We start from the raw sequence: 17,408 nt of genomic DNA, 5'->3' as shown, positions 1-17,408 counted from the left end.
CACTGTCATGAATAAAATAAAGGGATTATAAAGCTAGCATACATGATTGCCTACATAATCAACTAAGGGTGACCATGTGCTTGCATAGAACATGATCCATAAGACTATGAAATAGATCTATGATTAGACAAAACTCAAACAAAGGCCTTTTATTATTATTGCCATAGAATCATCACCATCCCCTCCCAATAGAAAAACAGGTCCCACTGGATCCAACCATGTCACCATACAGCTATTGATACAAAGTAAAGGAATTCAGAGACTTACAGCTTCTGACCACATAAAGGGAAAAGGTGAAGGGTTGTGAAACTCAAGTCTGTCATTCTACTGTAAGGATGATTGCCTACATAATCAACTAATTGTGACATGTGCTTGCATAGAACATGACCATGTCCTTGCATAGAACATGATCCACAAGACTATGGAAGAGATCTGTGATTAGACGAAACTCCAACAAAGAACTTTTGGATCCAACCAGGTCACCACTGGATCCAACAGTCACCATACAGCTACTGATACAAACAGGTCCCACTGTATCCAACCATGTCACTGTTGTGACCACTCCACACATTGCCCCATCACAACTGGGGACCCCCTCTTTTGCTTTCAGTTTTAGGGTTTTTTAGGTTATATTGCTATTAGCGATCCTTTAGGATAAATAGGTTTGAGTTGATTTGTATGCTCAACATTTTGGGAATGAGCAATTCACATATTTTGCTTGCTTCAATGGAGATGAAATGCAAATTTGGCTAAGGCAAGTTGGTTTCAAGGCTCAATATTCTAAGGAAAGAAGGGGCTAGAGTTCGCATTACCATCAAGTGGATCGGAACAAAGGGGTCAAGGTAGCGAAGTTGTCATTTTGGGAAGACTTCTGATGAAGCCCCAAAAGCACGAACTAAGACATGCAGTGAGGCATCAAAAGCACAAACTAAGCTTTGGGACTTCCTTTGCCCCCTCAAATCAGCGAACTAAGCTTTCTGCATTGCATTGTTTGAAATGAGATCATGATCTTGCTAAGTGCATTGTTAGAAAGATGTTGCAAGCTTAATTGATGACAAGTTGGGAAAGCATTCATCACTTCCAAGGAAGGCTCAAATCCACAAACTAAGGAATGGCATTTCCTTTGATGCCTCAAATCCATGAACTAAGGAATGGGATTTCCTTTGATGCCTCAAATCGATGAATTAAGGAATTGATCACTTCCGATGAAGCCCTTAAAACACGAACTAGGCAATTCCACTTCCTGTGAACCCTCCAATCCACGACCTAAGGATTTCAACTTCCTATGACTCCCCCAAATGTGCGAACTAAGGAAATGCGATTTAGCATTCAAGGCTAAGGGGAGAGATATTTAATACATGTGTCACCTTGAATGGGCCCCATAATGAAAGAAAAACGTTTTGTTTAAATTCAAAATTGATGAATCAAGTCGGCTTTGAGCTTCAAAATTGCAAAGCATTAAATAAAATCACAAGTTGGCCTTGTGATGAGGTATCGCACCCCCTTTCAGTGACTATAAAGCAATGTTGATCATTGCATTTGATCAACATACAATCGATAATGTGAATGATCTCAATCAGGCAGCGACTTTGATCAACAAAGCAGTGATTCCATTCCAAGCAAATATTGCCAAAATCGTCATTGCTAGGACAGCAAATTCATTCACCATTGGCAGTGACTTTGATCAAGCTTTTAGCACTTAACGATTTTACTTGGTGAATTACATCCAAACATCAGCAAGCTCTGTCCACAATCAACATCAGCAATCAGGGCAAGGCGAAGTCATCCAAGGCATAGTGAATTTGCCATTGATAACAGCAACATTGTATCAATTAAGCATCAGCAAATTGGAGACAGCGAATTCACCATTGGAGACAGCAAATTCAAGAGGGAGAACAGCAGTTCTAAATCAGAAATTTGACAAACTCCAGCATTTGATATCAAGACCGCCTTGATATAATGGGGCAATTTTGCCAAAAGAACGATCAATTTGAAGTTACCAGTCCATTTGGAAGCAATTTGCAGGTCTGAAACAAGTTTATTTGATCATTTTCCTTAAAAATCAGACCTTGATTTAGCACTGGTACAGCTTCTTGTTCATTGTTTTATATGATTTTAATCATAGGATGCTTTGTTCATTGCATTTTGATCATCTAAGTATACTTCAAAGCATAATTCATAAAATTAGATGGTAATTTTCAGATTTTAGGCAAGTTTAGGGTTTTGCAAAAAGCCTAGTGTTTTAGTTATTCATTAAGGTTTTAATGATGCATTTTTAGATGTTATAAGCATTGAAGTCCTATCAACAACCTAACTTGGGCAACTCATCAAGGAGGACTCAAAGGGAGAGGCGATGGAGTCCAAGATTGCATCATTTTGGGGCAATGTAGGAGACACCAACCTCGAACAAATCAACATGAAAAAGTTCCAAGGAGCTTTGTACACCACCAAACCTTCCGGATCCCCAAAGATGATGATCGAGAGCGGGATAGTGAAAGCAGCAGGCTTCCCTCCACCTATACAATGCAATGAGTTAATCATTGAGTGTGCCAAGCACTATGATAGTAGCACCTAATGGTAGAGAACTTGCCTATCTATCTGAGAGAGCTATCAATGAAGCTTTTGATATACCTGAATTCAATGGCATGATATACAAAAGCAAGAAAGCAGCGTAGGCATTCTATGATGATGATCCCGACAAATGCCTTGGCATAATCAATAAGTACTAGTTATAGAAGAGCAAGCCTGGCATATCTAAGCTACCCACCAAGCTCCACAAGATTGATTTCAAGGAGGAATTCAGTGACTTGATCACCTTGCTCAACCGAATCATGGGAACCCCTCAAGCATCCCAATTCGAGAATTGGATGTTTTACTTCATGGAGATCATATCGACTAGAAAGGAGAGGATCAACTAGGCAAGGATTATAAGCAATAACATTGATATACAGCTCAAGAGACTTGCATGAACCAGAACATTCTACATGTGTTCGTATCTCATATATTCGCTTGTCAGAGCTCATGAATACACACGGTTAATTTATAGAGGCCTCGTCGATACGAGAGCTGGAGAATTGAGAGCCTATAAATCATACATGTAGTTACATTACCCTATCAAGACACATTATAGAAGAGTGAACAATGCCTTCACTATGCATATAACAAGAACTTTGCAAGATGGTATTCATCAATGATTATCCCCACAAGCAAAAGAGCTAATAGAGAAGTTTGGTGCTTGGTTTATCCAGTTTCCCAAGTTCACCTCCATAAGGATACAAGGATGCTCTTGTCCACCCTACATGCTACCAAGGTATCCTACTGACAAGATAGTATTGCTTGAATTGGTAAAGCAATTGATGGCATAAAACAAAGTGCAAAAGACTAGAGAAAAGACTAGAATTCCATTTCCCATTTCAGTTGGATAGTCGTTGGAAGTGTGTCCATCCTTGCAAGCAACAAACAAGGTGGAAGAAGAATTGAAATCTCTCATTCCACACTTTTCCAGAGACAACTTTGATCCCTATGCCAACATCAAAAGGTCTAGTGGAAGAAAGCACAAGCACAAGTTACAATTGGAAGATCATTTCAAGAATGCTCAAGATGATCTAGATGTAAGAAGAAGAATGTGTTCAAGGCTACCTGTTGGTGTACCTTTTATCATATACCGAACATTAGAATAAAATGTCCAATGACACCCTATCCTCCCTTGAAAAACCACCACTTATGCTAAGATTGCGAGAAGATCATATGGCGATTCCAAGGTTTCTTTTGTCAGGTCTTGACATGTGGATAAGCTCAATGGGCATTGTGATATGTCGGTAAGACACAAAGGGACTTACGTTTGAATTGTTCACAACTTTGGGATTTAGACGGGTTTGTCAATTGGTGCTCTTCTCTTTTTGGATTTTTCGGATAAGGACTTTCAAAAAGGATAAAAAAGATAAGGGTTAAGAAACTACTCTTATGAATTCAAGAGACGGTATTGATTTGGTGAACTCAATAAACCACACTTTGCTTCGCCTCACTTAAGACAACTACACAAAGCGGATGCAATCTTCAAGGAATGTGCTTATGATCGGAAGTTTAAGCATACACAAAATGGAAAGCTCAGACTAACTTTGCACAATGAATAAAAATCATCTATTCATCAAAAGTATGAGCGGAGATACACCACGAATCAATGCTTATCAAATCTTTCATTCAATCTAACAACATGAAATAAAACCTAACTAGGGTGTTCAAGAAATTGAAAACCTTGCTAATCACTCAAATAATAGAGATTACAAAGCATTAAGAAAAATGCAAACAAGTAATGTATTATCTGAAAATGACCTTGCAACAATATTTCAAAAAACCTCACACTCTCCAAATGAGAGGCAACCTTTTATAGGAGTCTAAAAATTGTGAATGGCCCAGATCGAACAGCAATCAAGAGCCCAGATTGAAAGATAAAACCCTAATTAGGGTTTCCCATAACTCTAACAGTTTGAACAAAAGAGGAGACAAGTGGCACAGCTGCTAATTTCACTAAGGTGGGCATCCAGTTTCCTTTTCAATAGATGCAATGTATCTGGACACTAATGGTCGAACCTCCTCCATGGTGACACTTGGCAAACTGCTAATTTGGTAATCAACCATGTCCACGTCATTAGTAAATGTGGCGAGAGTGTTTTCCCAGTCAGCCACCTGTGCTAAGAAGTTCCGATCAATGAATAAGAATCTCAAAATCCTAGAGAGGTCATCCTTGAGAACTGGCCCTAAAACTTTGAAGAAGTTTCCTTGAATTTTGGCCCTCAGATTCTCTGCATGTAAATGTTTCTCTCGCACTTCATCTTGCTAGAATATCTTGGCTGCTATGAGGAAGACCTTGTCCTGAATACTTTTGATAGTCTTTTCTATCTCTAAACACTTAGCTTCGGATTTCCTCAAAGATTCAACCCTGGTTGTCAAAGCAAAGTACCAAATGCTGAAATCATATATGTCATCGAGTTGAATGACTTTTCCATCTACTAGATCTTGTTGGGAAAATCCTCTGATGGCCTTCAAACGTGGAATTATTCTGTTTTGAATCTCCTCAACATCTTCCCAAGCTTCGGCTATGTCTTGGATTCTGCTTAACAAGGAAGAGGTGGAGTCATATGTTGATACTAGGTTTGCAACAAGTATGTCAACACGCTCTGAGGCATCAGAAATCCATCCTTTGGCCTCTTTGAATGTAGTCTTCATATCCTCATAATCCTTCATTGACTTTAGTGGAAGAGGTGCAAGTGGAGTAACCGGTACTTCCTCCCGATCGATGGGTTTTGTCAAATGTTGAACATATCTCTTCCATTGCTCATTCTCAGCTTCAACCTTCTTTCTCTTTTCAACTTCCTTGTTCAATCTTTCTTTCATGGTATTGCAGGAGTCATCAAATTCTTGGACCTCTTGGATTTTGGTGGTCCTTCCCAAACTTATAGTAGTGACCTCATAGGCCTCAAGAGTAATGTTGTCCTGAGTTTTTCCTGCCTTTGGTACTACTGCCGGTACTAATCTGAACCCTGCACTATTTCTTTGAATCAAAGAGAACTTCTTAGTTGGTTTAGGTGGTCTTATTTCAGCTGGTTTATTTAATTCAGCCAAGAATGTTGTTGTGTTCTCTCCCTGATGAACCTCCTCAGGAACCTTGGCTTTCATTCTTTCCCTCAACCAATACGGGATGGTTGATTGTTCCATGCCACTCTCATCAAAATTATCTTCAACTCCCTTAGGCGCGGTAACTATGCCATCAAGGAATTCTCTCTGAGATTATGGGTTCTCAACTTCTAGAACTCTGGTGAGAATAGGGGGCTGACTTGGTTCTTGAACCATTTCCTCCATGATTTCTTCAATTACAGGAGGAGTAACTTCTGTCTCATTAGCTCCCATTTTACTATCCTGTTCTTGTTTATCAATTTGAATTCTTACTGGAGCAGTAGATGTAGCACTTATAGTCGAATGACCTTCACCAAACTTGTGCATTCTGCTCACATCTGCATCTCCAGTGATTTTCTTTACTTTAGCCCTTACGGAATTCTCAATGGACTTTTTTCTCTTCCTTGACCCAACACTCTCTGGATTCTTTGGGTTACTCAATGTACTCCTATGATTCAAAGACATGGACTCATCAGTCCCCATGAGATCATAGGTGAGGGCGATATTCTTTGATTTAAGATCCTTTGTTTTCTGACACATCCACCATCTCAAGTACTCAATCATGGGTCTCATAAGATCACCTAAGTCAGACCATTCTGAATCTGCCCAACCAAAGCAAGAGGCTCATTCTTCAAATTATCAAAGTGTGGCTGCAAAAACTCATTATCTTCTTCAATTTGTCAGCCACTCAGAATAACTCAGATGCCTTGATCAAGCTTAGTGGGATCCTAGACCAAAATCTCTTTCTTATCTCAAAGTTATCAACTACATTAGCCCAATACTCCTCGAGGTATGGTCTATGCTCAAACTTCATTCACTTTTCCCATTCGATGAAAAGGATCGAAATGGCTCCTTGCTTGATATTGAAAGAATGGGTACCATTGAATCTCCTTGTCGACATGTGTAGCAGCTTCTGCTGATGGACATGTCTCCGATCCATTTCCGATACTAAGAGAAGACACACCTGTCTTTTGTTTCTTTCTTTGCACAATCATAAAGTTTTCCAACTATATTACTACTTCAAGTAGTACCATTTTGTTTGTAGGAAACATGGGTGGTCTATATGGCTGTCCAGAGAATCCCTGGATCCTTAAGAAGGTGAACCTAAGATATTGGATATACTGATACCCAAACCTGCTGATAAAATCTTTTGACTCTTGAGAGAGTCGCTGATGAAGACCTCCCTAAAGGGTTCTCGTGATATGCATTGGGAATGCATCATTAACTCTTTTCAAATGGAATTTCTCCTCCAAGTGCAGTTGTGGATAACAATCATAGAAAGCAAACTGGTTCTCCTTCTTTCCAACAGCTCTTCTACACACAACGCCTTTATATCTATATGTCCTAGCTAAAGAATAGTTCAAATAGGAACTCATATAAAATACCCTGCTGGCTGCCCATGACTCTGTTTAGTAAAACGATGAGGTCTCTGTAATCTTCTTTGAAATATGCCCTCACAAGGATCTTAGGTATCTTAGAAACACCTTTCCTAGGTTTCTCCAACCATGAATGGTTGATATTAGCCTCATATTCTTCTACATTGTCAGTGTATGGATTGTTTCATCCCTGGTCATATAGACCGTATTGTGATACTCAGGGATACGGAAAGTTTCATATAGACCGTATTGCCACTTCTAGTCTTTCGAATTTGCAAAGAAAGTTTCTAAATTGGACCTCAGTGAACTGTCATCTCCTTATCTAGTTCGAACTTTCAATCTCAGTCTCAAAATGAAAGTTTCTAAATTGGTTGCAATTCGAAATTATTCTTCAGTATTCTTCTTTTGAAAACTTTCTAAATCTACCTTTAGTTCGAACTTGAACATCATATCTTGCTGACAGTATACGGGAATATTCTTTTACTCCAAATTTAGCATGTTTCTTTGAGGGTGGACTTGGTTGATTTCATGACCCAAACTTGGGCAGACTTTGCTAAACTTGTGTACCATTCAATATGATCCTGGGCGGACTTCCTTGAAGTCATGCACTTCATGTTATACTCTTGGGTGGACTTGTCTTGCACTTTGCACCTTGCACTTCATATGTTCCTCTTCTAGAGCGGACTTGGTGAAACTTAGGGACCATATGTTGAGAGGACTTCACTTAAGTCCTGACCCTTCTAACATGTCATTCTTCTTCATTTAGGCGGACTTGGCTTGTTTCATGCACCTTCACCTCCGAGGTGGACTTGGCTTCCAATGTGCACTTCATATGTTCTCCTTCTAGGTCAGACTTTGCACATCCTTTGCACTTCTCCCCATAATGTTGGGCGGACTTTATGAAACTCAAGAACCTCATATATGGGCGGACTTTGCAAAAGTTGCAAACCTTATCCATTCTCCCTTCATATCCTTTGGGCGGACATGATTCATTGTGAGACCCATTCAGGGGGGACTTTACCTAAAGTCTTGACCCTCTGATCTTAAATGCTAGGCGGACTTGGTCAAAACTTATGCACCATGAGATCAAAACTTCAAATCTTCATAACTTGTGCAATTCTTCTTGGATTTGTTTGAAATTTGAAAACCACTCATCATTCATCCATTGAATTCCTCTAGATCCCTAAAATTTAGGAAATTGCTTTTTTGAACAAAACTTGGAATTTCAGAGGAATTTGAAGAATCGTTTTCAGTGAATCTCAAAGCCAATAATGCAAACCCTAGATCCCCTTTCCAAAAATAGAAAAAGAAAGCATCCCTAAAAATAGCCATTTCGGGAATCATGCTTAAAGTGCCAAAAACAAAACTTCCTAAAAAATAGGAAAAAGCAAAAAAGCAAACTTTCCAAAAAAAAAAAAAGTTGTCCAAATCCACTCAAATCAATTGCAATCTTCGTCCTTCGGCCTTTCTAGGCACTTTGACTATGTCTAGACTCTGTTCTGACCTTAGTTTGCACGAATTGACTAACAACTTCAAAACTCAAACCATTCAAAACTGACAAAAATTGGCAATACTGATGCCGGAAGGTCACAAGGCTTTAACAAAACCCTAGAAAGCAAGAAAAAGGGAAGGTCCCCATTCTCAATGGGGTGATGTGTGAAAAGGTCACAATACTACCTATCAACATCATCAAGGCATGCAAGGTCTTCGACATTCCAGATCAAGTGCAAGGTAGAGGAAGATGCCTCCAACCAATATATGAACAAGAGAAAGACAAAGAGGTGAAAGTCAATTGGATTGATGTGGAGATTACCAACCTGAATGATCTAATGAAGTCAGTCGTAGCATATACAAACAACAAGTAGACATCCAAATCCAGAAATTGAAGAGTCAAGACACCCAGCTAACTTTCGAATTGATGAGAGAGGTAGAGTCTTTCAATGATGATACAAAAAGTGAAAGCGGAGTGGAAATGTCACCCAATCAGCTCATTCCAAAGGATCTAAGAGAAAGGAAAGTCATAACAGCCCCCAAACAAGAAGTAGTCAAGTTCAAGCCGCCCTTCTACTAGTACCTCTTCCATGCACAAAGTATAGATGAATCAAGCAACTGGCCAAGAAAATCATCCACCAAGGGAGAGTATTGATCTTGGAGTGAAGGAGTCCATGGAATCTACAATTCAGAACAGTAGGTGCAAAAAGACAAACAAGGGTAAGCGACCATTGGGTCAAGACAATTCAATCACACCCAAGCTAGTCAACAATAAGGCAGGGAATGATGTAGATGTGAATATTGAGGATGAAGATCAAGAAGTAACATCTCCACCTCGAGAAGATCAGCAACTAAATGAAGTGCAAGTAGGAGAAGAGAAATTTGTTGTCCATGCATGGCTTAGGGAGAGATTAACAATTGAAGTGATAGTAGTAGAGGAAGATCCTATTGATTTGGACAGCTTCCTAGATAGAACTCAAGAGACTGTTGAGAAGAAGAAAGCAATGAAGATATCAAAGATGACAAGAGACGATGCAGGGTCTCAAATAGTACAAACTGCCACTACAAGAGTAGATAAGCCTGAGGGCGAGATCACAACAAAAGAATGACTTGGAGACTATTGATTTAGGTCCTCCCACCACTGATCAAGCATTGGAAGACATGAACGACACAGTGAAGACAGTTCATGACATGCTAATGTTGGAAGTAGAGAGGAATAAGAAACTAGAAAGAGAAATCAATGTATTGAGAAGTCACTTCCAACAGTTCAAGCAACCGCTCAGGCAGCATGATCCTATAGCTATGTCGCCACCATTGCTTCCTTCAGACTCAGTTGACAATTTTGAAAAGACGAAAACTTCAACACACCTGATGGATACTTGGATAAATAAGAATTTCAAAAGGGCGAATGCATTTATAAAAGAACTAGTGAAGATATTTGATAAAGTTGTAAGTGTTCTTGAAAGAACTCATGTCCTCATGGCAGCATCTGATACTTTTGTTGACACCAGAGACTATACCATGCCTAGATTGCAACAAATGAGAAAACTACCAAAGCAAACTTTGGTGAACGAAGGAGTATTGAGAGACGAGCAATCGCCTGATTTCTAACAGTGGTGTAACTTGCTTCGCATGAGGAAGGTCATCTTTGAAGCTATCTGCAGTGGATACACCCATGTTGATGGAGCAATAAATTTGATACATGACAAGATTGTAGAGGTAGCTGAGATCATTCTTGATAAGGAGATGAATGAGGGGATTCACATAGATGCCGATCAGCTGTTGAGAGAGTGATCATATTCTTTGGAACAGACGGATCACCTTCCGAGAAACAGTTGGACGATATACACTCGTTCACGGTACTTGCTAGTAAGACTAGAAATTTTGGGCCAAGATGGGAGACAACTTTTCCCTCAACTTTAGAAGTCGGTTACTTGGAAGAACAATTGAAGAACCTACCTTCAATTCCAATAACTAAGATTGAAATGATGACGGGCAACAAGATTCTAGAAGATAGTTTGTTGTGATCCAATGCGGTGTCATTTTTCGTATTGGAGGATTTTTCCTTGTATTTTGTGCCAAATGGATGACACACTCCCATTGGCTGATATTTAATAATTTGCAATATGATTAGGTTTTTTGTTGTAACAAACCCTAATTAGGATTTAGGTGGCAAAATTTGGGCCCTTGACTCTGATTTTATCTTGGCTATTCATTGTAATTGAGAGTTCTATATAAGCTCAACTCATTTCATTTGTAAAGGATCAATTAGAAGAGATTTGAAGAATTGTTGCTTGATGTTGCAGAATTAATAAAATCATTGAAGTGTTGATGACTTATTGAGTTTTGGAGCATTTGCTTGTTTCTTCATCCTTTTATGAGAGAAATTAATATTGAAAAGAAAAAGAAAATTAGAGTAGAATTTGCTTTAAGTATTTTAGATGAGTGAAAGATGCATGTGCATGATTGATAGTGAAGCTCGTTGATCAAACTACTAATACTCCATCGATGGTGAAGTACCTCGCGTAGTCAACTGAACTCATTTCAGCAAAAGCTTAACTTCAATTACTATTCCATCATTGGTATGCTTCATCTTGAAGGTATCCATGCTTGTGGTAGTGATTTGAAAATCATCAAGCTATCCTTAGAAGACTGCACTGGTGTTGTGGAGATGTTCATGGCATGTCGAAACAAAGCTTAGTTGAGCTCACTTGAAGTTGTCCATTGTCTTGCATTCTTAGTATTAGCATAGCATTCCTTAAACCTTGCTCATTTTTTCATTTTTTATCAAAGATTGTTAGTAATAGGAAAGAGCGGTATTCCAACATCATTCAAAGAATAGCATTCCATGAGCTTGAATTGATAAAGAACAATTCGAACACTATCATACCATTGAAGCTATCCAACATGTCAAGACCTGATATTGTAAACCTTGAAGTCGTCTCAAGTGATCCTTTGCTAATCTTCAGCATTTGAGAAGTCTTTGTTCAAGAGAGGATACAGTATTCAATATTTTATTGTGTTGGATTGTGCATAAAAACACCATCAACAGTCACCATACAGCTACTAATACAAACGACAGGAATTCAGTGCCTTACAGCTTCTGACCACAAAGAGGGAAAAGGTGAAGGGTTGTGCAACTAATCTCTGCCATTCTACTATAAAGACTCTACACTACCAGGAGTAATGAACACTATATTGCCTGATTAAATCAGAACCAAAGGTCAGAGCTAAGCTCAGGCCCTAGCCAATCTTTAGGCATGATACATATCAATAAGAAACCAGTACTTTTACAGCCTGACTGACCACATAACCAGTAGTTACAAGGAGATATGGGAATATCAAAATGGGAACACTATTTCAAATCAAACTACATGTGTAATTGAACAGGCATGGCTATATTATATGGATATAGGTACAGGCATACTTTGCAAACTGTGAGGTACTCTCTGATTTTCTTGCTGTGCAAATTTTTACAAGTTTAACTCGCAAGTTTTTAAGAATGCAGGAATACACAGGTATTAATGCCTACGCAAGGAAAACACTGGTTAAAACGTGTTCTTAACACTTTTTTTGCTACAAAACCATGCAATTTCTCTTTAGAGATGTTGATTTTTATTTTAATACATTTTGTAATTGAATTTTAAACAAATAATATGTTTTTTAAAGAAATTTTAATTTTTAGTACTTTCTAAGTTGCCAAGATTTTGCCGATTTTTGTCGATTATTTGCCAAAATTTTGCCGAGTCAAAAATTTTGGGCTTGCCAACTACCCTCCAAGTCTGAGTCTGCAAACCATGGGTACAAGTACACGATGCTCAAACCTATACTGCAAGCATCATAAACATGGACTTCCGAATGATTATTTCATGTCCACCGTGTATCTAAATCAACACATCAACCCAAATTATCAGATCCTATAGATTGTGATGATTACCATTATGTGTACAATTATCAATTCACCACACTTTTAAAAAGAAGCTGCACCACATAAATGCAAACCATAAATTGAGCATATAAAAATTAAAACTGAAAGAAATTATAAATCAACATACAGTTTAGAAATCTTCAGATAAAGTGGATCATTAAGAGATGAGAAACAAAAAGGCTGATAGAGAGAAGACCAGATGGATTAGATCCCTGGATGGTTTTTGGAAGTTGAACTTTGATGGAACTTCTCATGACAACCCAAGTATGGTTTCTGCAGGAATTGCTCTATAGAATTCTCGGTGAACTTTTGTGCACAGTGCTGCTTCTTTTGGAATCGTTGGAGGTAATTGAAGTTTATCCCTGCAAACTAAGTTACCGGTTCGAGTTCGGGCACTGGTTTGGGTTCGAAGAACCCAGTACGCCGGTATGGCAAAATTTTGAAAAGGGGCTTGGGTTCGTTTGGGTTCGTTAGTACAAAAACATGTAAATTATATATATATGCAGCCTATAAGCATGAATTAAGATTAGCATGTCACATAGCATCGTATAAACAACAAAACCAACATAAACTTGTAATCATAGCATCATGATCATACCATAACAGCATCATATACATCAAGTTTAATATCAAAATGATAAAATATTCAAGTATCATTGCTTCAACTTTCAACAATTTAAAGTTTGATCATCAAATGGATTCTCTAATGAGGGTTTGGGGCAACGCCCCCAACGGGGTCAAGGGGCAGCGCCCCTTGTGGGTGTCTGGGGGCAGCACCCCCAGCGGGGTCAAGGGGCAGCCCCTTCCGGGGTCGAGGGGTAGTGCCCCTCGCAGGGTCCCGGGGCAGCATCAATTTTCTGCTTTTTTAAGACATCAAGAACAAGGCCAAAGAAGTCAAAATTCTGATCAAGGTGCATTCTCCCGTACAGGAATTGTGTTTTTTGACTTGTTCTTTCGTACAGACTTGTGCTTCTCTCTTGGTTGTACGATGCATAGGTGTATGGCTTGAGACATAGGGTCATTTTAATTTTTTATGTGGTGGAATTCAAAAAAAAAAAAAGTTGCAAAAAAAAAATCCATTTTTGGGTTGTCAAACCTCTGGGTTCGACTTGGGTCCTCTTGGGTTCGACCCTAGGTCCTCTTGGGTTCACCCTGGTTCGAACCAGGCCTGTGAACCACGAACCCTGTCTGAACCACAAGCGAACCAGACCCAAACCCCAAACCCCGAACCCCGACCGTACCAGACCAGTACCAGGGGTCTAGGGGGGCGAACCCAGTAACTTAGCCTGGAAAGGTCTTTGGGATATAAAAGACCAGTGTTCCACGAGGACGCGTCCCCCCCCCCTTTTTGGCCGCATCTCCGAGACGGGGACGTCTCCAGGACGGAGGGATGGGGACACGATGTCCCCTGCAGTCCCGCCACTGCCACCCAAGTGTCGCCGAAGACAGGGAGACATCTTTGTGTCTCCCAAAGAGACATGGAGACGCCTCCACGTCTCCCCGTCCTTCGAGAGACGTGCAGACGTCTCTCAAGGGACGGGGAGACGCCCAGACGTCTCCTGTCGCCCCCACGTATATGCAATGTTTAAAATTAAAAAAATTTTAAAATGACTTTTTGGGGGGTGAAGGGGTAAACCCTAATTGGACATGGGCCAATAGAAAAATAACACCTTATGCCTTTAGAAAATAATAAAAGTATTTTTCGCCTGCCCCTTGACCCCGCAAGGGGCGATGCCCCTTGACCCCAACTTGGGGGCGCTGCCCCCAAACCCCCATTGAAAAATATAGGTGGAAACCGTGCTGATAGAAGTAGGGAAAATCTAACCTCTAAGTCTGATTAGGCTCCATATAACAACACAACTTAGAAATCTTGGTATTTAAATTTAGTATTTCAAATTTCCTATAGTCTCATTTAAAATGTAATTCTTATACTGTAATATTGTCATACATCTTTTCAAAACTAGTTTATCAGGTACTATATGTATATGTATAACTATATCAGCACCACCACCCCGCCACCCCCCCCCCAACCGCCATCCCCAAACTTGGGCCCTTGGTCCCCCGGTCCCAGAAATGCGTCCCCTCGTCCCCAACGCCTGTGGAACACTGTAAAAGACTAATTGTGGAAGGCGATTCCAAGATGTTATCTTGGGTTTACTAAAAAAGTCTTGTCCTAGTTCAAAAATGTAGAAGTATGGCACATGAAGCAAATGCTTTATGTCAGCCCTTTAATAAAATTTGTTTCACAGCCTAATTTTTTAGCCAAACAACAAATAGAATTGTCCCCTCTCACAGCCTTGCGAAGTAATAGTATATCTGTAATGTCCCTTCTTAATCTTCCTGATTCCTACCTGTTGACGTGTATTTTGTACACCATCATACACAGAATAAAATACCAATAGGCATCTTATCCTCTCTTGAGAAAATAGTCTCTAACTGCTGAAGATTCGCGTAAAGGATCAGTTAGGTAGACTCCAAGGTTCTTTTAGTAGGGTCTCTACGTGTGGACAAGCTTCCAGCGGTATGATGTGATTTGCTGTTTCCTCCAAGGGGCCTTACGTATTCCGAAAGCTCAAGATTTTACTAAACTAAGAAAACTTTCAAAAATAACAAAAGAGTAGGGTTTGAAAGAAGTCTAATCTAATCTAACCCTATGAATGACTTAGTATGGACAAGACTTGGCAAGATTCAACTAACTTCAATTTTGCCATAAGATAACAACTCAATTGAAATTAGTGCGATCTTCTAAGGTAATAAAATGATATCCAATGCATCAAAGATCATGGACACTACCACGAAGGTACATATCTAAGATACAATGATGATTGAAGATTAGGGGATTCAAGGTATTCTCCAGTCGACCACGCAAGGCGTTCCTACAATCAGCAAGAAGCTAGTGGTTTGGATTACGAATCCTACCAAAGATCAAGTCTCACACAATGTCCTTCAAATTAACAAGCTACTTTGATTGAGCATGATTCAAGTAAATCAAACAACCATGAAGATAACTTAAGAAAGTTGCAACGAAACACCATAACTTCAATATTTCATTGATTTCCAAATCATCATATACAACAATTTGCTTGAATTTCTCTCTTCAAAACTCAATCTTGCTACAAAATAAAATTGCTTCTAGCTCTAATCTCTCTTCTCTATTACATCAACTATTAACTATTACACTATTTCCAAATGAAATGAAAAATGGGGGTATAAATAGCATCCCCAATTACAATGAAAGGTCCAGATTGAAAGTAGATCAACGATCAAGATCATGACACCTAAACCCTAATTAGGGTTTGTTACAAATGGCCTCCTTTTTACTAAACAATATTAAATGCATAGCCAAATATTAAATTTGGCACAAAAACCTAGGAGACATAAACCAATGACAGATAAGATGCCATGTCATCTATAACAACCTTTCATCTAGAATCTTATTCCCTTTCCAATGTTCTTTTTTTTGGCATATGCAATGAATCTTGTCACGATTCCTTCGATTTCTGCAATTGGAATCTCGAGAAGATTCTTCATACTCTCTTCCAAGTGGATGACTTGATCAAATGCATCTAGGAGAACTGCATCCCATGAAGCTTCAAGTTCTTTCGTTCTTTCAATCAGGAGCATGGTGGCAAACATCTGATCATATTGCTCATCTGTAACATTTGCATCCTTGCAAAAGATGACCTTGATTCTATCCTCTAGTTCCTGCATATCCACATCTGTCTCGACCTCGATCCTTCTGCCAAGAATGGTACGAAGTACCTCAAATACTCTGTCCTGGATCGGATTGATCACCTCCTCAACTTGGCCACATCTAGTACTGATGTCTTCGAAGAAAACACTCTTCATATGGAGTAAGGTTGACCAATGGAACAAACTGTGAGATTCTCCCTCCAAGATCTTCTCCTGCGCTAAAATCTTCCTTGATGTGTGTCTAATAACTTTCAAGACAGGAATGATAACATCCTTGGTATGGGCGAATGCAGCTACTGTTATCATCAAATTGTGGATCATCTCAAGAACCTGGATAGCTTGATGAATAATCTTCATCATCCTTGTTACAAACTCTATAGCCACTGTATGAGATCTATCCATCCAATTACTTGTACGTTGGACCATGTTCCTGAATCTGTCTGCTTCATTGATTGATTGAAGTGGGAGTGCCTGCACTGGTGATCTAGCTGGATCCTGACGTCCCAAAGGTTCATTGATGTGACTGAAATATGTCCTCCATGCACCGACCTCTCTCTCAAGCTTTCTATTCTTCTCCATTTCTTCTCTAAGCTTGTCCTTCAATGCCTCAAATGAGTCGGTAGCATCATCTAAAGTCTGCTCTGCTGTGGATGGTCCTAACTCAAAAGTCTGTATATCATATTCTTCGGCTAGGATCTCACCTTCATATTTGTCTGCTGCTGGTGTAGCTATCTATAATTTCCTGGATCCAGTCTCATCTTGAATCATCTTGGACATCTTGGTAGCCTTTCTCTTCTCTGTTACTTCGTGTGAACGTCCAACAAGGCTCTCTAAATCAATTGCATTATCCTCGTCCTCTACTACGATCACCCTGGTTAATCTTCCCTTCAACCAATCTGGGATAATCGATCTTGTTTCTTGAACTTGAATTTCCTTATGCACTATTTCTTCTTGTCTGGGAGGAGATGTTATTTCATTGTCTTCTTTGTCTTCATCTAACTCATAGTCTTGGAGAGATCCATCTGGTGACCCTTGCTGTGCCTGTCCTTCCTCCTGCCTATCGTTCTGTACCATCGACTCCATGGATTCTTCTACTTGAACTGTTCTATTCTCTGGTTTAGAAGAAGTACCGGATGATCGATCTCTGTTAGCCTCTTGTTTCTTCTTGGAAGATTCTCTCTTTCCAGGTCTCTCTTTCCTCTTCGAACCTCTTGAATGGAGATTGCCCTCACTGGCACATAGAAGGT

General features: G+C 39.5%; 1 protein-coding gene across 1 annotated transcript in view; it reads right to left on the bottom strand.

Annotated features, from left to right (window-relative positions):
* LOC131045478 (exosome complex component RRP41-like) overlaps positions 1–17,408 on the bottom strand; it is an 82,562-nt gene that overhangs the window by 22,012 nt on the left and 43,142 nt on the right. The window lies entirely within an intron of this gene.

The sequence above is a fragment of the Cryptomeria japonica genome, chromosome 10, assembly GCF_030272615.1.
Source record: "Cryptomeria japonica chromosome 10, Sugi_1.0, whole genome shotgun sequence".
In the NCBI taxonomy this organism is placed as follows: Eukaryota; Viridiplantae; Streptophyta; class Pinopsida; order Cupressales; family Cupressaceae; genus Cryptomeria; species Cryptomeria japonica.
The sequence above is the reverse complement of the archived record's forward strand: the minus strand, read 5'-3'. Positions and strand labels throughout refer to the sequence as shown.